Here is a 23748-nt window from a genome sequence, read left to right on the forward strand (position 1 = left end):
AAAAATGTTGCATGTTGCCCCAGTTGACGGTAATGCAAAAAATCCATTTCCGGCAGGCAAAAAGTGTTGCCTGACTAGTAGACACCAAGTAAATAACTATGAAAGGTCAGTTAAAAGTTTGCAATCTGTGCTTCGGGTTTTACGCAATATGACAGATGTGCTCTGATGGACAAAAATATTTTGTTCAAACCGGATTTAAGAGATCAAATTCTTCGAGATGCCTACTCATGAAAAGGTTCCAACCAGATTCCAATTGCTTTATTCGGGTGAGTTTGTGAAAAATATCATGATTTTGCTAAGGTTTTGCTTCTGTGGTAAAAAAAATAAATCAATACATGACTGAAAAAAGTGTGCAAAGATAAAAAAGAGATTTTATGAAAAAGTTTCGAGTATTTCTTGAAAATCATTGAAAAATATATTTTTTTTATATTTTTAAATTAAATGTCATATTAACACCTTCATTTCCTCCATAGAAAGTTTTTCAATCAAATGAATAGTTTTTAAAATACACACGTGTGTAACTGCCCGGATTCTAAATGATCATAGCCTTAAACCAGCATTCAAGTGCTAAATTACACTATATCAGCACATCAAGCGCAATTTTGTATCTCAACAGCCCTTCGAGTGCTACGCTGCATCATATTAGAATCATACCACTCTTTTAAAATGCCACTAGCATTTTATCAGCTTTGCACAATGCTTTTGAAATGCAACACAGCTCTATCAGAATGACGAATGCTATATTTTCTAAGCATTAAATTTGCATCAATTAAGCTTGCTTTAATGCTTTTTAGAACTAAGTAAGCACTACAGTGACATTAGGCCAAAGCACATTAGCATTGATTGATGCTGAAAAAAATGCAAATTTAGGGCACCGATTACCAGAAATTTGATTCAAATATGTCCGATCCATGGATGTCATGAGTTCGATGCCAGGTGATCTTCACCCGAAAAATGAAAAAAAAAAAAATAAAAATAAAAAAAATCATGAAGAAATTCAACTCAAGAGATCTCCTTAATTTGCATAAGCGAATATCAACATAAGCCAAATTCATCATCATGGCAGAAAAATAAAGCCAAAAAAATAAAAAAAAAGTTTTACCCACATGGTTGTACCTTATTTGAACGCCATTTGCATTTTCCCAGCATTTTGCTCGCCAACCATATAGCATCAACTTAGCATAGCACAGTGCTTTTATAGGGTAATAATACTAGTTTCTGCACTAAAGCAGAAGTTAATTTCGCCAAACCTGGCTCACAGGGCTAATATGATGCACAGAATCGAGCTCTATAGCTGACGTTAGAGCAGAATTGGTGCTTGTTTTTAGTGCTTATGGTTACTTGGGTATTCTCCTCGAAATGGACGGACCAAATTGTCACAAAAACCAATTTCTTCAAAAATAGATTCTTCTTGATTCGTATTCAAAATCTCATTGGAAGCTCTTATTTACATCTGCAAAACGCATTGAAAGTACTTAATTGAAGATTTTCTTAAAATATTCAGTCATTTTCATCATCTGAAATTATGCAGTTTTTACTAAATTCTCAATTTCAGAAACAATTATTGGTTCCAGGTATTGTTTCCGGAACTGTAAATTCCATCATGCTGTATTCAAAGATGGAAGAAAATCTTCAAAAAATTAATATAATAAATATTATTCAATCAAGGACAAATTAACTGTCTGATACATTGATATCGAATCACAAAAAAAAACATTTATTCACAGTTTGTGTTTTTATTCAAACCCTTAGAATTCAGCGATTAATGATGTGGACAGATTTGTGATTTTTTTGAAATTTGAATGCATCAAATTTGTTTCTATTTTTTGACGAATTTAGCTGTGTTAGTTTATATCTTTTTGGGAGCTGGTTTTTCTTAACGTCATCACTCAGAATCCTTTCAAAAAAAAAGGTTATACTATCTCAAAAAGAGGTAAAAAAGTTTAAGCGTGTATACGTTCCAATAAAACAGTTTGTTCAACTTCAGCACAAGTTTTAAAAGAGCGTTGAGTGCTTTATTAAAACAGGTACCAAAGCCCTTATAAAAACCGGAAAGAATGTGTTTTATTGAAGCTTTAGCAATACGTTTGCAACACTGTTAAGATAATGTTTTATTCAAATTTAAGGAAAACTTTCAGGGCTAAAAGAAGAATTTATTATAAGATTACAATAAAACTGTTTAAAAAATTGGATGCCAGGAGAAAAGCCAGTTGGCGTAATCTAAGGTGGCCAGAATTCTTTCACACCATATCTGGGCCGGACAAACCGGGCAATTTTCTATAAAAACCTGGCAAAATCCGGGAATTTCATTTCTTAATTGACGACCAAAAGGCGGGCAATATCTGGGCAAATTTCGTCAAAACCCAGAAATTACTCAACAAAAATCAAGATTAAAAAATTGAAAAAAATAATTTTTTCATCAAAATTTATCAACAGATTTTAGATCGTATTTAGGGATACGAAAAAACCTTTCATTTTTATTTTTCTAAAATCTGCCTACAAATTTTTGTTTTGGTGGCTAAATAAAAAAATTTAAAACACAATTTATTTTTAATTTTCTTGATTTGACAAATAAAGTGAAAAAATCCGGGCCAAATCCGGGCATTTTTCAATGAAATCCGGGCAACCGGGCCGGGCCGGACTGTTCCCAAAGTTTGTATCAAATATTCGGGCAAACCCGCATAAAACCGGGCAATCTGGCAATGTTACTTGAAGGGTAATGTGAAAAATGCATGTTTTTGGGTATTTATTTTTTAATTTAAACTTAATATTACTGTAAACATATACTTTTAAAAAGTGTTGCCTGATACTCAAGTTGACGGATCTCTCTGATTAAAGGTATACATTGAATAATTTGTTTCTTCACCTATAATTCAAACATGGTTCCGGCTGTGGGTAAGAGTTATTCAAAAATCCCAACTATCAGGAAACAAATTCTTTAAGAGAAGTAGTTCTCCGTGTTTCAATGATAGATTATTTTTAAGGGACACTTCGTAAAACCACCCTCGGTGTTAGCATTTTGAACCGGTTTAAACAACGGTTCCTTCGAAGGAAACTTCCACAGTTTTTAGCAAGCCTTGCTTCCCTGTCGGTCGGAATGTTCCGTCAGTTTCGGTTCGGTGTTTGCTTCGAAGGGTTGTATTCCCCCGGTCTTGGTCAAAGTCGCTATCGTCCCCGGTATCGGTCGTCGGTTGTTGTTGGCCATTTGGCTTGTCACAAGAAAGGATACATGAACTGTAGCATCCAGCAGGCAGCAGCGGGAGTGCCAGGATTTTAAAGAAGGATAAAAAAGCGTGCCCTCTCTGGCAAACTCTGACAGGAAGTACAGCCGAAGCGTAAAGGCGTGGAAACCGGAACAACTGTGCGAAACTGTCATCGCCTGTCTGCGGGCCGTCTACTGCTTCGCCCCAAATATCGTTGGTGGTTCTGAAGCCTCGTGGAGTGGAACTGCTTCTTGGCAGTCGATTTTGTCGGCTGACTTTTTTGGTGGAGCACGGTATAGTTTGGTGGAAATATTTTGGTTTTCCCTCTTCTGTTCGGGATGGTCAAGAGCCCTCAGCGATAAAACGTGAAAGCAAGCAACAAAAAATTGGGATACCCAAAAATCGGAACATATGCAGTGCACGTGTTGTGTGTCTCCTTCCGGTAACGACCTGGATGGAGTTGATGTTGATGTCGTTCACAATCTGGGACACCGTCAAGGAAGAAAGAAGATGGGGTCAGAAAGCTTTCCTGAATGTCGTGTGCCATCGTGGGTGTGTCGTCGTGTGGTGAATTAATAATTTAAAGCTCCCACATCAAATGCCGCAACGAAATCGGAGTCGGGCGTCAGGCGTCTCGTCCTTATTCCGGGAGCAAAGCTTGTGTAAAGAACGTGAGGCATTTGGTGGGCTCCGATGCTGATTGCCATATTAACCACCATTGCATCGGTTGGTTTCGTCGAAGTTGGGGGTGGGTGAGGGATCAAATTCCGGTTTATTTTTCTGAACAGGGGTCGGCGCTATCAGAGCATCGGAGCTACCTGTTTGTGTTTAACCACCGAACCCGAGCGTGAGCTTTGGGATTTCAAATGGATTACCAACCAACTGCTGCTGTTGCCTTTAAAGATGACAGGTGCATGGAATACTACCAACTGCTTGACAGCGTTTCTGTGGTTTTTCTGCTCACTCCGCAGAGGAAAAGGATAATTGGCCGTTTCGGAATCGATTAAACGATTAGCGTTATTTGTTACGGAACTGATCTTGAAGGATAAACCGCAATCAGTGATAAAAGTGCAATCAACTCTGGATTCGTATCGAACACATTTTTGTGTATCAGTGAATGATGTTAGACGGTGACTTAGCAAACAAATATGAATGATTTATTTATTTAATTTTTTTTATTTGCACAGTTTTCCGCCTCACGACATATGTAACTTGATGAATATAACTCCTAAAATTCATTCGACCCATGGCCACATTGACCCACACGTCTCATTGATTTAGAATATTTGAAAAACAAAAAGTCGGATCAAATATCGATCTCAAACAGGAATGCTTGATGAGATCATATGAAAAGAAATTAAGATAAATCCCAACACGTCTTTGCCTGCAGATCTCCTTTCTAAGATAGGGATTGCAGTATCATTTAACAAAATTAAAGAGTTTTGAATAGCGAAATAAATGGAGGAGACGAGACGGTGTTATGTTGTCCACGGAGACTCGATATTTTTCTTTGTTTTCTTTCCTCCTTTGTTTAAAAAATATAAATTCATCGTCTTTAGTATTTTCTGGCAGCATGTTTTTCCAAATTTATATGCTTCAATAATAAGAACGGTTCCTGATTCTGCAGATGAATTCGATGCGTTATCGTCGAGGAAATAGAAATGGTGATATTTTTTAAGTTAAAGAAGACTTGAGCCTTGATTCAGAGGAACTTAATCTTAATTCAAACAAACTCGTAAGACAAATTGGTTATTAATGAAAAATTCCCTTTCCATGTGAAAGTGCAAGACATAACTGAGATAATGAACCTGTGAGCATGTTTTTGTTATGAACTTAAGGTTTCCCAACGATGCAATTTTGGGGTGCTTGTTAAATTATGTAGGTTTATTGTTTTTAAGCTAGTTGAGTAAAAGAAGCATATGATGCGTACATAAATAGTAAAACAATTAGAAATACACTGCCGGCCAAAAGTTTGGGATCACCCACTAAAAAACATGCAAATTTTGATCGTTTATATCTCAGCCGTCTTAGGACATATTGCAAATCTTCTGATCTCATTCGAAAGATAATGAGCAATAGCTATTTTGGAGGTATTTTGCCCATAAATAATGTTTTAGTTTTGCACCTAAAACTTAACCTAAAGTTAGAACATTTTAAAAAAATCGCACTCAATAATCAAAGCCAATCATCTCGCGATAGGGTGAACCAAATTTCAAAATTTGAGTTGCATTAGAATCCTTATTCTATACTTCTCAAAACACAATCAAAAAATTGTGTGCAAAAATTTAAGAATGTACTTTTAATTAATAAAATAGACACTTAAGTTATCGTCAAAAAGTTTGGGATCACCCCTCAGTATGGTGTATCGGCCAAAAACATGCAAATTTATCTCATTCATATCTTTCTCATCTAACATCGTATTGCAGATCTGAAGGGTGCATTTGAAAGCTTAGGAATTGTAGTTTGTTCATAAATTCATTAAAAAATTATATTTTAAAGTGATAACCATAAAAAATTTACTTGAAATTAATTGTTTTTTGAAAATTCACACTAATGATTGTGAATTTTTTATGGTTATGGATTTAAAATATAATTTTTTAATGAATTTATGAACAAACAACAATTCCTAAGCTTTCAAATGCACCCTTCAGATCTGCAAAACGATGTTAGATGAGAAAGATATGAATGAGATAAATTTGCATGTTTTTAAAAGAATGATCCCAAACTTTTGGCCGATGCACCATACTAGGGGTGATCCCAAACTTTTGGACGATAACTTAAGTATCTATTTTATTAATTAAAAGTACATTCTTAAATTTTTGCACAAAATTTTTTGCTTGTGTTTTGAGAAGTATAGGATCAGGATTCTAATGCAACTCAAATTTTGAAATTTGGTCCTCCCTATCGCGAGATGATCGGCTTTGAATATTGAGTGCGATTTTTTAAAAATGTTCTACCTTCAGGTTAAGTTTTAGGTGCGAAACTAAAACTTTATTTATGGGCAAAATATCTCCGAAATAGCTATTGCTCTTTATCTTTCAAATGATATCAGAAGATTTGTAATATGTCCTAAGATGGCTGAGATATGAACGATCAAAATTTGCATGTTTTTAAGCGGGTTATCCCAAACTTTTGGCCGGCAGTGTATATGCTTACGCAAAGTGACGACGATGACATTTGGGTTGAGATTTTTATCTCAAAACATAGCTGAGATAAATATTTAGAGACGTTCACCCAACTCTCTCTAAGTAAACAGTCGAAAAATTAAATTTCCTTTCAAAGGTGTTTGATTTGGTCACTAAAAAGTTTTAGGTGCTTGTATTGTGATCGGTCACTTTTGAGACGTGGAGATTCAAAATATCATAACATAGTTTTGTTAAAATATATTGAGCTTTAATTACCATGCGTACAGAATCTGCAAACAAAATTTTTAATGATTATTCTTTCATATTCATCTGTAAATCGGAAATTCGACAAGTTGAAGCTTTTGGCATAGTTGTAAATGATCATATATTGGAATAAGAGACAGGTTTTGGTTGCCCATATCAGGCAGGTCAAATGCCTAAATATATCAAGGAAAAATAGATAAGTCTTATAATTTTTTTTACTTTTATCATTGAAACATTAAATATACGCCAGAATCACAATTGAACAGTGAAAATAAAAGAGCTTAATACTGATCCGATAAAAATACGATCCAAACAAAATATTACTTTGAAATATGGTCATATGGCATACCTAACAATGTTTCATGCAAAAGAACTAGTGATAACTAAAATTTTGACAAAATTTCAGCATTCACACCCGTTTCTACCATTTTCAATTAAATAATATCAAAATATTGCAAGCGTAAATGGAATATAGCTAAAATCAGTTTCGGAAATCGGCTATTTTGACTTCTTTTATTATGAAATTATTTTCACAAAAACTGTTAGAGATTTTAACAGATAAATTGCTTGAGCGTATGGAAAACAGATGTCCACACATGTGCATATAGTTTTCAGACTCCTTTCTATTGGAATATGGGAGAAAATGAGTACTTACCTGAATATGCGCATTTAGCTCGTCTCTCCCCTATTTGGTTTTGGATAAACATAATAGGATTGGTAATGTTAATTAATTTTTCTCAAGTGAAATGTGAAAAAGGCACAATTTTTCATGACTTTTTCAAGAAATCAATGCTATTTCCATCACAAAAAACCATCAAAGAATTTTTGGGTTAAATTCGCAGAAAGTCAGATTATTTTCTCCCCAAAAACATAAAATTTATTTCGGTAACTTTGCATACAATAGGTCTGATAGGCACACATTCAAAGTTTTTAAAAGCAGAATAAGCAAAATTTATCTAAAAAGTTGTATTTTCTGGGAATGTATGCGCATTTTCTCCTAAAAAGAGTCAATTGGTATGTTTTGAATCATATGTTTACAAGAGGAAATGATTATGTGGATATTTAAATGAAGATAAGTCCGAAAAGAAGCAATGCAAAATTTAAAAAAAACTATCTATGAAGTACGGTTCCCCCAGATAGGTAGGCAAATTTATAGGGTTTTTAATCAGGAAGATGAAATCAAGTGCTTCCGTCGTGAAAAAAACTTTGAAGAAACTGAAATTGGTGAAATCAACAAAAGAATCTTCGTTTTTTTCAGCATACCTCACTTGAAATCAGAAAACATACTTACAAACAAGTAAATAAATATACTGACTTCTTTAAAAATGTGCTGTACAGCAGAAGTTTTTCAATAGTTTTCATAAATAATAAAAAAAAATACTTTCTTCCTTCGATCCGTATTCATTTTACATGAAGCTGTCACTTTCGTTTTCCCAACGGCTTACTTCTACTTCTACTTATTCACTGTGCAAGACCCCGATTGATCATTTTTGACTTCAGTACAAAGCATCAAAGATATTTTATTCTATTAAGATACTCGGCTGAATAGTTTTTCGAACAAGTAGTCTGGGACATCGACTCGTTTGTGTAAGGTGCTGCCACTCAGCGAAAAAGTATTCAAGCTTTCAACTTGCATTCAAGTTTTAAATCTTACAAATTTTTTCATGCGATCAACTAAACCACGTTAAAATTTAAAATAAAACGTTTCTTTAGCCAAAAATTATTTTTATATTGATGAAAACTGGGTGCCAGACTTTGAATGATGTGAGACCCTTTTTTGGGGAGAAAAATGAGAAGTGATAAGTTCACCCAGAATCGTTACCGGAAAACCAAAATCTAACCGGAAATGCTGATCTTGTTCAAGAACCACTACAGGTTCTTGGCGTTCTATTTTGGAACCGTTTAACCGATACAGGACTTTTTCAGCTACTTTTGTCCGCTAAACACCGGTTTTTCCTACTAAATAACGATAATGTGGAGTTGTAAAAGCTTTGCTATCCCCGACTTAAAACAAAATTTAATCTACGCAACAAATCTTTGATGTGAACAAAAATATTGACGCATACTGATTAGATTTTTTTTTTGTAAAAGATTACATGATAGATCTGAGTTTGGATCTTATTTCGTCAATGCTTTTTTGGTGCTAGTGATTTGTTCCTTAAATTTCTCGGAAGCCGATAGGACCTGATATCATCTTAATTCCCTAATCTCTTTGAGAGAATTGAATACCAACGAATCAGAACAAGTTGTAAACGAATTTGAAATCCGCAACTTGATGTACATAGCTAACTAATTGAGCAACAAAAATCAAAGTTATGCCTCTTTAAAGTTGCGACGTGAATTCACTCAGTTGAAACACAACAGAGCTGTGAGCTGAATTTACGTTACAAAATTTCAAAATATTCTGAACCATTCGTTACAGCCTTCAAATTTTGGTACACTTGCAAAAAGATATTTCGTTATTCCATCTGGTTCAATCTTAAATTGTCAGTATGTTTTTCTACTTTTTTTTTTTCCTTAATTTGACTCGCACTCACATAACAACATATTGAGGAAAAGTACGTAAAAGTTACTACTATTTCTCGCAATCTAGATTTCAATATTGAAAAATAATCTTTTATATTTTTTATTTCGAAAAATTTGGATGTTTTTAAAAATTATGAATAATGGAAATAACATGAACTAAATTTTTTTCGATTTGTAAACATTCGATCATCTGGTGGATCAAGACAGTTTTCAAAGCATATTTCCTTTATACATTGATTTATTTGTGACCGTTTTGATCTTTTTTTGAAAAAAAACTCCATTGAATATAAACGGATTCACTTTATCTACATAATGAAGCAGTATTTGTAGGCTTTAAAACGATTTAGGGAAATTGCAATAAAACATATCCATTTATTAGTATTTAATTATTTTGTAAAAGTTGTCAGAGTTTACACTTTATCCATCAAACAATGTTATATTCAAAACTGCATATATACAACATGTTAAAAGAATTCCTTTATTTTTCCGTTGGTTTTTTTGTGATTTGAATTATTGAAATTATAGACGATTTTGAGATTTTTTATTCGAAAACGGCTTGATGCGTTCGATCAACTTTTAAGTAAGCAAAGCAACTGTTTTATAAATGGCAGGGGGAGGGGCTGGGGTCAGATCGCGTCATTTTATCTTTTCATTTGTAAATATTTCTTTTACAAATGATTTAATTTTTTATACTCATAAAGTTTTTATGTGTCATTTGTAAATAGTCCACTTTAAAATATTTGAAGTGTTAAAGGACCTTTAATATAGTTGATTGCAAACAATTTCATAGACTTAAAATTTCAGACTGCTTGGAAAATAAAAATCAAAATGAAGAATAGGTCAGTACTGGGTGAATAAGATCCAATAACAATTCACTCATTTTGGTTGGATCCGATATCATTTAAGAATTTCTGAGAAACTCTCAAACCAACACCATCGAATTATTCAGATTTTGGGTCCCAATTTTCCCATTGTGCATTGAACGGTTTAAATGAAAGACCCCCTTCAAAAGAGACCGTCTTCAAATTGTATTGCAATAGAAGAAGAAATTACCATAATAAGCTTCCGTCAAAGATATCAGCTCCTCAGACAAAATTGTGGCTGAGCCTTTAACAGGCTTGTTCTTCTTCTTCTTTCTCTACTTGAACTGCATCGCAGTTCGAGTTGTAAGGGCCAGTGGCTAAGACTATATGCCCTAACAGGCTTGTTAAATTTAGCAAATATTGTAAAAATCTGACAATATTAGGCATGACATCAAATTTGTCTGTGCAACTATGGGGCACAGACAACTTGATTTTGAAGATTGTTTAAATTTTGTTGTCACTTATTTTGAAAACTTGAACTTTTGAATCTTGTTTACCAATCCTGTTTGAGAACAATAGACATAAAAATTGAGCAAGCTCGATTGAAATGACCAAAATATTGGAGAAAAAAAAAATCATGTGCTCAGCTGTGTAGCGATTGGCAAATAACCCAAACACAATCAATTCCGAATCAGGAATAAATTAAAAACTAAATTTACTCGACATTCAAACTCGAGCATTCGAACTGAAGCTCATCATTTGAAACAGTTCTTCAGAATCTGAATAATTTTGAAAAAAACTATCAGCTTTTGGATGGTGCCGCAAAGCATACCGGGTCATCCAGGTTATGCTAGAATGCCAAATATTCCTGAAATGATTTTATAATCAATGATTAGGAAGAGTGGGGATACTTGATTCCCTTTTCTTATTGAAAAGAATTTAGCAACTCGTCGTCGTCTTTGCATTTTCTGTCAGCTTGTAATTTCAAGTTTATATGCTCCAAAAGTTAATTAGAAACATGAATTCGTAGGTGAACTAGAAGCATTTTTGTAAGACGAAAAAATTTGTGATATTTTCTAAGTAAGAGGATACCTTATCGATTACTCAGGGAAATTTGATCCTTAATTCAGGATGCTCTGACCCTACGCAAAAATCTTACAAAATCCAAAGATCAAAAGTCTGTTGACTATTTTGTACCGTTTTAGTTCTCATTTCACAGTGAATAAGTGTTAGACAAAGTGGATTCTAAAAGTTTCGAATACAGCGAAGGAATCAGGTATCCCCAGTCTCTCTTACTGAATTTAATATACCATCATTATTGTCTATCAACCCCAAATTTAGTTCAATAATTTTGTGTAAATTACAGCAACGAAGTTTTTCCGAGATTTAACTACGAAACATTATCTTTTTGTTATCTTAAAGTGTAAAAAAGCTTTTCATTTCATTATAATGTTAGGTACAAGGACAGAAAAAGATAGTTTTAGATAGTTCTTTCTTAAATTACATAAATAATAGCATTTTGTAATAGAAAACGAATTTCCATTTTCCTTTATGTAGTATACATAAGGTTTTGGAAATATCGTTAACTTCTTGTCAAAAAGTTATTGATAATATAAATCTTATGCTGAAAAATGTCTATTGTTTGACCTTGATGGTGTAGTGTAAAATTTAATCATGTTGAGCATTTTGTTTTGTTTTGCTTGAAATATTGGAAGATTGATTGAAAAATCTCAAAATGGAGGGGCGTTTTGTTGATTGATCACGAATCGATTAAAATAGTAGCCATTCTTACTTAAAGTGAATGACACGGAATAATGATAAACGTTTTAATCATGGCTGTGCAGATCCCAATGGAAATTTAATGATCCATTTGAATTAATCGAATTAAAACCGCATAACGAGTACCCCCATCCTTGCAAATTATTATTGAAATTAATTTCCACCGGAAGCAAATTTATCACAAAATTACCATATTGCACAATCCACTCGTTACCTCGATAACGCTGAGTTAACATTGCTTATATTCAATTGAACAGGTACATAAAGTAATAATTATGCATTGAACTTTTCCGATGAGTGCCGAATGGATCGATGATTTCTGGGTAAAAAAAACATTAAATTTATTACTTTGCGCCAAATTGTATTAATTAAAATGAAAAATTGCAACTTAATAACAATGACGGAGGATTGTTCACTTCAACGAATTGTTATCCTTAATTACGATTGGTTTCGGATCACATGCCGCAGTTCTTGCGGTTACCGGGGAAAGTTTTACCCGCAAAATAATAATGAACTTATCGCACAGCAGCCTCATTGTGGGTGGATGGGCAAAAGAGAACTTGACCGGTAAAATAATATGAAGAAGAAAAAAAACTGGAAACGAATCCACAGTTGATATGCACATTAATCATGAATCCCCACGTTTGCGTTAAATCAATATCAAATTAGGAGCGAAAACAAAAGGATAAAGTTGTGATCCCTAGGGAGCTCATCACGTCACAATCCACCAACCCGCGATGGACTGAACCTGAATGGAATGATAAAAATTAATATTGAATGGTGTGATTCGTTTGGAATGTGAGTGGGTGGCTGGCAGGCTTGCATCAATCCCAATCTCAAAAGAGGGAGCGAGAAAAATCGGTGAAAAACCATCCCGGGCAATAGTGCAAATGCACCCGAAATGATTACAATTAAATATTCAAATTTTATTCCAGTGAAAGCTTTCTGCGGAACAGACCCCCTTTTAGGTGGTGGGGTTGAATATTCATGACCCCCCGAATGCATGCCGAGCACGCAGGTGAATGTGTACATGGCGACCGTCAATTTGAACGGTGCGGTAAATTTTGACCGAGAACCTGTCGCCGAGTGATGAAAATATCAGTGTGATGATTAAAGTGTTGGTGGATGGCGCAAGTTGGTTGATGATGATGTTGGTGGGATTCGCGTTTTGCGGGGCTACTACTGACGATGGATTAATGCTTAAAAGCTTGACCACCACTTGATGCGCGTTCGTCATCATCGCTTTGGGATGCTGAGTGAGTTTGATCAGCAAGCAGCAGTAGCCGCGAGCAATTTTGGTTTTGGATGCAGTGAAATATTGGAACTGAACGAACATAAGCTGGTGTGGTTTTGTGCGATAAATGACGCACAGCATCGTTTTAAGGTGAGTTTAATTATAACACAAGGCAACAAAATTTAGATTTTTTCAAAGTGCCAAGAACTTAAGAACTGATTAAGACTAAATTGGGGCGCTGATTCCAAATATGCAATCAAATTTTTTTCTGGCAGCTCGTGATTCCGATTTAGCTTTGGAAAACGAATAGAAATTCATTTAATCAATTTGTGCACTTTTTTGGCAAAACTGTAAAGGATTACAAAGATTTGGAGATCCAAAATTCAATTATCAACTTTCCCGTAGATCGCGAGTAAAATTGACTTCTAAGAACAAAGTTATAGAAGCTTTCTAATTGCTTATTTTTCGAAATCTCTCAAAATACGGTTTTTTGAAGATATTTTAACCGTAATTGAATTTTTGATGTTTCTCAAATCATAAGTAAAATCTTTTTGAAGTCTTCAACACGTTCGTCGCCACGTCACCCATATTCGGCAGACGGGTGTATTTCCTGGGGGGCCCCGTCACATCAAAAAGCAGGTGACGCTCTCTTACTTGAGTTAACCGCTCAGCTTCGCCACACGTTTCAAATATGGGAGTTCTCCCTCTTTGCTTTCTCTCTCTGAAAAATTTTTTGGGCCCGGCTAGCAAAACTACCAAAATGAGCGTGGCGACGAACGTGTTAACAAAGTTCTTAACATCAAATACTCCAAGACTTCATTTAGCGGTGTCAGAAATAGTTGTAATCAAATATGAACAGATGTACAGGCTCGAGCAAAAAATCTTCAGAAAATTGTTCGAAATTTCAATTACCTTTCTTTTAAGAAACTGCTAAAAATTGATGGAAACAGTGTCTTTTTATTGCTTGATTTAAAACTTTCAACGGCGCATTAGATGGCACTGTTCCTAGGTAGCTCTTTTAAAAATAAAACAAAAAAGGGTGCAAGTGTATATAAACTAATAAATAAATTAACCATCTGTACTTCAAAAGATTGTACAATTTAAAATTATTGAATAGTTCAAGAAAATTAGAGCTAGTTTAAGGTGCAAATTGCATCATCGTAATTTACTTCAGACACTGCCGAAATAGCAAACAGTCCTAATTAAGTTTTAATACTTTTTGAAAGGTCATCGGAGTCAAAAGAACATAACCTAGCTATGTTCATTCCAATATAATCATTACTGACGAACGTCCCCACGTAGTAGTAAGAATTTAATGCATAATGCACTTTCATGAGTGACTTCTCTATTTATTATTGTACTGCATATAGTTTTTCATGCAATTTCGAATGAAAAGTTATAGATTAAAATTTATCAATCTCCAAATGTGTTTCGAAACTACATCAATAATTTTGTCCAAACTCTTCAAGTATCTCTGCGATAAAAAAATACTATGACAATTCCCTGATATGACCCCTTCAAAACTGACTAGTCGCTTGTATTTGCTTTTGTTTACATTGAATTTTCTTTTTGGTAGTTCACTCCGATGCACTTAAAGTCATCTGGTGGCTCAGCGAAAAACATCAAATTGTTAAAATGGTTGTTGGGACTTAACACACTTTTAAAGGTTTATCTTGTTCATCTGTTCACCTGTGAAATTTGCATTTTTATTTGCTGGAAACCTCGCTGACTTTCCAAAAAAATACCAGCAATTTAAATAACTGAAAATAACAGCAAACTTTCGTGCTAACCATTTCTTTCAAAATAAGCGGCTGTATTCGGTATCCAATTTATATTAAAATTGTAAAATAATTATTGAATACTAGCAGTGCATAAAAAAGCAATAAAAATAATTGTTTAATCCCATTTTTAATAAGAGATGTATTTATTTTGAGAAAGATTTTATCTATATATATATATATATATATATATATATATATATATATATATATATATATATATATATATATATATATATATATATATATATATATATATATATATATATATATATATATATATATATATATATATATATATATATATATATATATATATATATATATATATATATATATATATATATATATATATATATATATATATATATATATATATATATATATATATATATATATATATATATATATAAGTTAACAACGCAACCCGGTTCTATCCAAAACCGTGGAACCCAACCGCATGGAACAACATACGCCAAAATTGCATCAACACATTGTCCTACTCCAAAGTCAAATCGAACATAGTCAACAACAACAGGAGAAATACACACGCCGTAGTTGCAGACCTAGCGTCAGCACATTCCGCATCAAAGTCCGATCGAACATCGTCCGATCGTCCTAGAACGTGCACCGGATAGAAACGCTCAGGTTACCTGGCCTACCTGAGAAACAACCAAGAACGGACAGGAACGGACAAGCATCGAACGAGCACCTGGGAACTGCCGGATAAGCACAATCGTGCGCCGCCGCCTCGATAGGGAGTTTAGCTTAGGTTTACGATAGAAAATAAAATCAGTCTTTAGTTTAACTTCAAATTGTTCGGTTGTTATTTTTTAAAAACGTATCCGCGATCCCGAAACGTTTAACTGGCGCAGTCGTACGGAGCCGACTACCTCCGGAAAAAATATACAGTGAAAAGAAAAAATTATTGCTGCAAAAACGGCAAAGTGAAAAACAAGTGAAAAGATATACAAATATGAAAGGTTAATCAAAACCGATGAAAAAATACAGTGCATAAAAACATAAAAAAGGGGAAAGTGAAAAACAAGTGAAAAGATATACAAATATGAAAGGTTAATCAAAACCGATGAAAAAATACAGTGCATAAAAACATAAAAAAGGGGAAAGTGAAAAACAAATGAAAAGATATACAAATATGAAAGGTTAATCAAAACCGATGAAAAAAAAGTGCCTAAAAACATAAAAAAGGGGAAAGTGAAAAACAAGTGAAAAGATATACAAATATGAAAGGTTAATCAAAACCGATGAAAAAAATACAGTGCCTAAAAACATAAAAAAGGGGAAAGTGAAAAACAAACGAAAGGATATACAAATATGAAAGGTTAATCAAAACCGATGAAAAAATACAGTGCATAAAAAAAAAAAAAAGGGAAAGTGAAAATTACCCGTATCAACGAGCAGCTGAAATTACAAAAACTCAAACAAAAAAAAAAAGGAACAGCAAATGATGGCACCAATCATCATCATAGCAGCCCTAATGTAAGTACCTTATTCCTTCCATGATTTCCATCACGGTCCGGTTGTGCAAGTAAACAAAATCGTTCATATGACGATTTAGCTAATGAGTAACATACAGAGCGCATATCTGTGGTTCCATTAGCGGGAAACAAATCTTATTAGTCAATCCACCGGCACAGTGCTAATCTCGTACCGTGTAGGAAACTGATCGCATAGCAGAGCGAATATCTGTGTGCAGATGCGATCGGTCAAATAAGAATTTCCCCAGTTGAAAGCACACTGTCTACCTCCCAGAGCGCATATCTGTGGCAGAAGTAGACAGTCGTTAAAAGCATATTAAGAAATATCGAAAAGAATATCGATATCGAAATATCGCGTTAGATTTACTACAATATTCAAAATTAATCAAAACCTGAAATACTAAAACACGAAAACAAATTAATATAAAATATTATATGAAAATATAAAAGTTATAATAATAATTAAAATAATAATAAAAAATAAAAACGTGGTTTGACTTTCTTTTCTGAAATCGGCACTGCAGTCTATTTTCGAAATGATGATTATTTTATTTCATCCAACGTTTCGAGACTAGGTTGGTCTCATCCTCAGGGAAAACTACAAGGTTGTACATATTTTGTTGAGTTAATGGATTTGAGCATAATCTGTTTTGTCCTACTTACAATATAGTCATCTCTATGTGGCTTTTGTGAAGACTAATGTCTGGCCCAGTTGTAGATTTTCCTGCTCGAACTGTTAGATTTTGTTAATTGACATTTTTATAATGTTATTTCTAAACTAATCTTACCAATAATAGAAAATTATGATAAATTTAAAACTATCTCACAGAACTTTTCAACGGTGATTTTGAAAGACTGAACAAACGGCTTTTTCAAAATGAAGTGTTGCTTGCGTTTGTCAGTTGGGTATCTGTTTGATTGTTGTCTGTTGTTTGTGTTGGAGGGAGAGAATCTGTGTTTTTAACAATTTTCGGGAGAGATTTTGTTTTATAATTGTGTTTCTTCAGGTTGTTTAGTATGTTAGCGTACATTGCATTAAGATTGTTGGTATCTGTTTTTAAATTGACTGTGTTCGGATTATTACCACATCAACAAAAACCAGTCGAAATCTGAACAACATAAAAAATAAAAACATTTAAAAAAATAGTAATCAAATTAAATATATAAAAAAAAAAAAATTATTATCCAAATAATAATAAAATCTTTTCCCGAGTTTTAGGAGTTGATGGAACGTTTCCACCCATATAACCTAAGAAACCGTGAAACAAACGAATCAGATATGAATAGTAACCAAAATCCTATTCCACCACCTCCTCCTAACCCGTTACCACTAAACCAAAATCAAAATTCGAACATGGAAGGTCTTAGAATAATTGAACAAGCGGAGAAAATAACAAAATCCCTTCAAACTCCTCAAGCAGTGAGAGAGCTACAACCATTTGATGGCAACCCCATCAAACTTCACAGTTTCATAAGATCCGTCGAACATTTCCTGCCTTTTATGGAACCCATAAAAAACACACCATTCGAAAAAATTTGGCTTCAAGCCATCAGAAACAAAATTATTGACGAAGCAGACCAAGTCTTAGAGACACATGGGACTTCCCTCAACTGGGAAGAAATCAAAGCAAACCTTATAGCCTATTATAACGATAAACGCGATTCTGTCACCCTTACGCGCGAACTTTTCCAACTCCAACAAAATTTTTCTATAGAACAGTTTTTCGGACAAGTACAAAATTTATTATCCTTGTTGATAAATAATACAAACATATCAACAAGTGACGAAAACGTCAAAAGAGACCGAAACTCGACCCACAAAGAAAACGCACTCCAAGTTTTCCTGGCTGGTCTAAAAGAACCAATTGGAGGAAATGTGCGAGCAAGGCAACCTAGAACAATTAAACAAGCTTTTGACACTGCTGTTGAAGAGAGAAATTACCTAAGTAAAAGTGGATTAAACAGACCAAATCTCCCAGCACGTCCCCCTAGACCTATGAATTTCCAATTTCCTCCGCCAACATATAGGCATAATTCCCCAATGCATCCATCTCATCGACCAATGCCGTATGTACAACACTCTCAAAATCCGAATTATACACCGCAATTTATGTCACGTAATAATGACATAGCAAACCCCCGAACACCGAGAGCTCTCCCAGCTCCGGAAACGGTAAATGCTAACAGATCCATCAGATCTAAATTTGTCAACTACATTAACAGACCACAAAACTATCCACAAAGACAACCATTTCCACAAAAGAATAGGTTTGTGCCCGCAGTACCCCCAAGACAAGCAAACATTAATGAATTGAGGAACATAGAACAACAACAGCAAGATTGTTACGAAAACTATTTTGATTATTACCCTTCCACGAGTTATAATCAAGAAAATTATAACACATACTCTTTAGAAACAGAACACCCAGAAAATTTGGCCGACAACCTAAATTTTCAAGTGGAGACGTCATCGACGTTTCCAAGGTAAAGTCGAATAATTGTATACCATATGTACAAATACCATCGATTCAAGGCTTTCACCTAAAATTACTCATAGATACGGGCGCTAATAAAAATTATATTTGTTCAAGACTCGTGAAAAAATCATTTCCGTTGAAAATCCCAACCGTTGTATCGAACGTTTCAGGCACACACGCCATCGATCGATACGTAAATTTTAACCCATTCCCAGATCTAACGGGAAAAACATTTAAATTCCATATATTTGACTTTCACAAATTTTTCCATGGTCTCATAGGCTATGAGACGCTTCAAGAACTTCAAGCAAAAATTAACACCATAGACAACTCCTTATTGTGCTTGGTACAAAGTTACAGATGCACAAGAAATTCCCGGAGCCATTTTCGAAAGAAATCTCCGGCGAATCAATATATAATATAGAAATACCAGTATCCGAGTCATCTGGTGATTTTTTATTAGAAGAAGATATAAATCTTTCTCCTAATGTGTTCATTTGTGCCGGACTTTACCAAGCAAAAGAACACAAAGCAAACGTTGCCCTTCGAAATAATTCAAAAGAAAACCAACTTGTTAAACTAGATTATCCTCTGGAGATAACAGTTAACAACTTTGAACAAAAATTAACTGAAAATGAACTTAATATCATGGAACTATCGAATGACACAAATCGCCTAACGGAACTGATTGATCAGCTTCGCCTTGATCATCTAAACACCGAGGAAAAGACTAATTTGCTGAAGGTCATTAAAGAAAACCAAGATGTTTTCCATTTAGAAAATGAACCTCTCAGTGCCACAAACGCTGTGAAACACAAAATTTTAACAACTGATGAATTGCCTGTATATCAGAAAAGCTACAGATATCCTCATTGTCACAAAGAGGAAGTCTGCAAGCAAATACAAAAAATGTTAACTGAAAACATAATAAGACCATCATCATCTCCATGGAACTCTCCAATTTGGGTCGTGCCAAAGAAGTTAGACGCTGCTGGCACTCAAAAATGGAGAATTGTCGTAGACTATAGGAAATTGAACAACAAAACTATAGACGACAAATTTCCAATCCCGAACATATCAGACATCCTGGACAAGCTAGGTAGAAGTAGATACTTCACCACGCTTGACTTAGCGTCCGGTTTTCATCAAATACCAATGGATGAAAAAGATATACAAAAGACTGCCTTCTCCACAGAAAATGGCCATTACGAGTACCTTAGAATGCCCTTTGGACTCAAAAATGCTCCGGCCACATTTCAGAGGACTATGAACGCAGTCTTAACAGGACTGGCAGGAGTAATCTGTCTCGTCTATATGGACGATATAATTGTTTTCAGTTACAGTCTTCAAGAACACTGTAATAACCTCGACAGAATCTTCACAGCTTTGAAAAAGGCAAATTTGAAAATTCAACTCGACAAGAGTGAATTTCTAAAGAAAGAAGTGTCATTCTTGGGACACGTAGTGAATGAAGATGGTGTCATGCCGAACCCCGAAAAAATTCATGTAATAAAATCTTGGCCGGTACCCAAAACAGAAAAAGATATAAAATCTTTTCTGGGAACTATCGGTTACTATAGGAAGTTCATTAGAGATTTCAGTAAAATCACTAAACCTCTAACACAATGCCTCAGGAAACATGAAAAAGTCCAACATACTCCTGAATTCTTGAAAGCTTTTCAAAAATGCAAAGAAATTCTTGGGAGTAGCGCAATTCTAGCTCACCCAGATTTCACCATCCCATTCATTCTGACAACAGACGCTTCCAAGTATGCCATTGGAGCAGTCTTGTCACAAGGAGCAATAGGTAGAGACAAGCCCATCGCTTTTGCTTCAAGAACTTTGAATAAAAGCGAAGAAAACTACTCTACTATTGAAAAAGAATTATTGGCCATCTACTGGGCCACAAAATATTTCAGACCCTATCTGTTTGGCAACAAATTCATCTTATTCACTGATCATAAACCTCTTACTTGTGCCGTTAATTTAAAGGATCCTTCTAGCAAAATTGCTAGATGGATGATAGCCTTACTAGACTACTCCTACGATATCAGATATAGAGCTGGAAAGCAAAACGTAGTTGCTGATGGTCTATCAAGAATCCATCAGGAACTAAATATTAATGAAGACGTTAACGAAGACATTGACGAACCCTCTTCCGATGCAGCCACCCAACATTCAGCTGATACAGACGATTCAGAATTCATCCCCTGCACCGAAAGAGCTGTAAATTCGTTCTCAAACCAGATTATCTTGGAAATTGGAGAAAACGAAAATGAAGTTACCGGAAGACAAATATTTCCAAAAATCCTCAGACATACATTCACAAAATTAAATTACGGGGTACCGACAATTCTAAGAATTTTCAAAGAATTCATGGATCCCAAAAGAGCAAATTGCATATACTGCCCTGAAAAACTTATAAATTCAATTCAGATAGTATATAAAAACTATTTCTCCCGTGTCAAAACATTCAAGATCTTTATTTCCCAAAAACTCTTAACAGACTTGCAAACAGAAGAGGAGCAAAATGAGGTCATCAATAACACCCACAATAGAGCTCATAGAGGCATAGAAGAAAATTTTTATGCTATTTCTCAAAAGTATTTCTTCCCTAAAATGAAAAATAAGATACGAAAGCACACGATTCTTTGCGAAACTTGTAAAATCGCAAAATACGAGAGACATCCATATAAAATAAGTTTGGCTCAAACACCAATTCCGAACAAACCATTGGACATAGTACACATCGATATATTTATCTGTAGCCCGAATATATTTTTAACGGCTGTAGATAAACTATCAAAATTCGGAATGCTTATTCCAATAAAATCAAGATCAATCCCAGACATACGATCGGGAATAACCAAATTAATATCCAACTATGGCCTGCCGAAGCTCATAGTCAGTGATAACGAACCAGCCATACGATCGATTGAAGTTCGAGGTATGCTGGAAGAATTAGGCATCGAAACTTATTTCACTCCCTCCAACAAAAGCGAGGTCAACGGGATTGTTGAACGATTTCACTCGACACTCAGTGAAATTTTTCGATGCATAAAACCAAATCACGAAGGACTGACTAAAAAAGAAATATTTCGTATCAGTACTGGGCTTTATAATGATACCATCCACTCCTCAACCAAAATGCGTCCCAGAGAAATTTTCTACGCTATTAAAGAAGGCGATAGAAGATCTCTGGACATGGAAGAAATTATCGAAAAGAGAGACAAATTATACGATGAAGCCACGATGAATCTCCGAAAGAAACAAAAACGAGACTTAGAATTCCACAACAGAAACTCAGAACCAGACCCAATCCTTGAACCACAAGAACCCGTTTTCATCTCGCGCCAAGGAATAAAAAGCAAGGCGAAAGATAAGTATCGGCACCATCTTGTCCGGAGGAACCACCGAAAAACCTTCATAGACGACCAAGGAAGAAGGATCCACAAGACAAAGATAAGGCGACAACGGAACTAATTTTCATTTCTATCTTTTCAGCCATGACCCCATTTAGCGAAACAAAACTTAAACATTCCTCCATTACAGATTGGCCCTTGACGTTAAAGCAGAGGTTACAATCACGGATCTAACCAGACATGCCGGAATAATCGCATTCGAGGAAGAAGAGGCAAAAATCATGATATCACAACACTTGCACCTACACGTAGTTGACCTAGACGAATTTAGGTCAAGCTTTGTAAACATTCAGTACGCACTAAAGCTTTTCGAACAACAAAATTCGACCAAAGAATTCCATAAAACACTTGACATTAGAATGAAACAACTTTCGGATAACTATTATCGACTAAGACCAATCCGACCCAAACGAGGAATTCTTAACCCACTCGGAACTTTTATTAAATCATTAACAGGTAATTTAGACGACAACGACTTACAACTCATTAAACAAACGCTGGACGAATCAAAAACAAAAACCAATAAATTAATAGAAAACGATCAAAGACAAATCCGTATCAACGACGAATTCCAATCTAAAATTAACGAAATAATTAATCACGTAAATGATCAACAAATTCAAATTCTGCGTAAAATTTCTAGCATAGTTAACAGCCTTCATAATCCAAATGATATTATATTAAAAGGAATAGTTCACGACTTAATACTTAACATGGATCTTCTCAACAATCAACTCAAAGACATATTCGAATCGATCCAATTAACAAGAATAGGCATTCTCCCAAAGGCATTATTGTCAAATACCGAAACAAAATTTGCATTAGATAGACTTACAGAACAAAATATTGTTATAAACAACCCAGATCAAATATATGAATTTATTAACGTCGAAACGAATCACAAAGGATCAAAAATTATATTTATAGTCAAAATCCCAATTTTTCTCCAAGGAACATTCAAATACATCAGATACGAAACTATTCCTACAGAAAACAAAGTAATATCAACTCCATTCAATCTAGCCATTGTAAATTCAGGACTAACATTTGCCTCAAAAACTGAATGCAACATTATTGAACAATATCGAATTTGTGATAGACAGGAGCTTACTAACATAACAGGCGACGGTTGTATCCACAACGTACTTCACGGAGACGACGCATCCTGCACATACATCAATCATCGAGCCCTCATGGACATCAAAATTATCGACAGCCACACCCTGCTGATAAAAAATGCGATAAAACCTGTACAATTACACTCAAACTGCAACATCAAAAATCGGATGGTAACAGGAACGATACTGATAAATTACCCAAATTGTTCCCTGATCATAAACGGAGCCAAATATGAAGACGAAAAAACGACATCCAATCATGAAGTCAAAATTGTTCCGACCATTGGAGTGGATTTCAAAACAACATCGATCCTGGACCAACCAGACCTGGAAAGAATGGCCTCGCTTCACATCGAAAACCAAAACCACATCGAGTCATTGAGGAAGGAGCACACCCAGCTACAACACACTACTACAGGATTCCTTACCTTACTGGCGATCCCAATTGTTGGACTGATAATCTGGAACAAGAGGAAAAACAACATCTTCCCGGAGAAGGTAAAAGTTCAAAATAATTCCC

The 23748-nt window shown here is 34.7% G+C and overlaps 1 protein-coding gene across 2 annotated transcripts in view; it reads left to right on the forward strand.

The window, feature by feature from the left end:
• Window positions 1-3127: 3127 nt before the first annotated feature.
• Window positions 3128-23748, forward strand: part of LOC129758738 (tyrosine-protein kinase RYK) — a 441697-nt gene continuing 421076 nt past the window's right edge. For both annotated transcript variants that reach the window (XR_008740054.1, XM_055756340.1), the window contains exons 1-2: window positions 3128-3496; window positions 12636-13084. The gene's annotated coding sequence lies outside the window, so the exon portion shown is untranslated. The remainder of the gene's footprint in view (window positions 3497-12635; window positions 13085-23748) is intronic.

This window comes from Uranotaenia lowii, chromosome 3 (genome assembly GCF_029784155.1).
Source record: "Uranotaenia lowii strain MFRU-FL chromosome 3, ASM2978415v1, whole genome shotgun sequence".
Taxonomy (NCBI): Eukaryota; Metazoa; Arthropoda; class Insecta; order Diptera; family Culicidae; genus Uranotaenia; species Uranotaenia lowii.